This window comes from Pygoscelis adeliae, unplaced genomic scaffold (assembly GCF_000699105.1).
Source record: "Pygoscelis adeliae isolate BGI_AS28 unplaced genomic scaffold, ASM69910v1 Scaffold944, whole genome shotgun sequence".
In the NCBI taxonomy this organism is placed as follows: domain Eukaryota; kingdom Metazoa; phylum Chordata; class Aves; order Sphenisciformes; family Spheniscidae; genus Pygoscelis; species Pygoscelis adeliae.
The window spans coordinates 1-1,201 of NW_008824649.1; positions in this window are offsets into that span (position 1 = coordinate 1).

Consider the following 1,201-nt stretch of genomic DNA (forward strand, 5'->3'; position numbering starts at 1 on the left):
CTTGACCCCCGGCCCAGAGGTGTGCTGGTCCGTGATGGATACCCAAACTCTCCTGTGGTGTGAAGATAACGATCCTCACGTTTGCCACCAAGATAAAATAGCCAGCGCCCTTGTCAGCTGCGCCGGGGACGGTTTTGTGATGTGTGCCGGGAGAGGACCTGGCTCCGAGTCCCTGCGGGTGAGGACTCTGGCAGGGGAGGGTTTGAGCTGTCAGGGTGCGTGTTCTCCGCAGGGGCCAGCTCTCTCCAGTCCTCTGCTTTGGCCGTAGGAAGGATATTTTTGGCAAGTACAAGGGTCTGCGAGTTGGGAAGGGATTGAGCCGCTACCCTGATAAGCCCAAGGTTTCTCACGGAGTGGTTTACGTCCACCCCGCTGTGGGAAGGAAGCCGTTGGTGGGTGGCTACAAGCTCTTGTTGCCACAGCATTAGGTTTGGGTCTAGAAAGACCGACGTGTGTGTCTGAGCTGAAGGGCATGGGATAGTCCCAGCGATCTGTTGGGGCGAGTTGCGTGCTTTTAGGTTGATGTGTAGCCGTAGGTTTGCGCCACAGCAAGTCCCATTCTCGGCGCTCGTGCAGCGTTTTGTGTTTGGGAGTGCTCGGGGTGCGGTCCTACGCTCGGCCTCTCCGCCCTGGGTTGTTGTCACCCCGCTTTCCTGCCGCAGGACGGGAGGTGGAGTGGCCCCGTTGGTGTTACTGGGCAAGGCGGTGCTGGAGCTGAGCCACGTTTGCTGCTCTGCTGAGTGCCAGGCAGCCTTCAGACCTTCAGCTGGACGAGGTCAGGATCCAGGCTCGGGCTGAGCTGCGGAAGAGGAGATGGTCTGTGCACGAGGGGGGCCTTCCCTGCTCGCTGCGGTGCCTTCGTCATGAACCGGCGCTCGCCGCCCAGGGGTTCGGGCTTGTTGGCAGCGAGCTCGTCCGCTGGTGTGACACAGGCCTGGGGCAGGAGGGGGCTGTGACTTCAGAGCAGGACACTGACTCAGTGGTTTCAGGCACGTCTGAGGTCGGTTTCCCTGTGACTAACGCGCCGACTGCTGCGCTGGGCTGCCGGGTTGGTTACCCAGGAGGTTTCACCATCGTTATGGGGAGTCTTGTGTAATTAGTGCTTAGGAAAGGTCTGCGAGACCGAGGCCTGGCTTTGTTACGGGAACCGGTTTGTGGACTGGTTAGCGTTTAGAGCCGGGCAGCCACGTGGCTGTGGCTG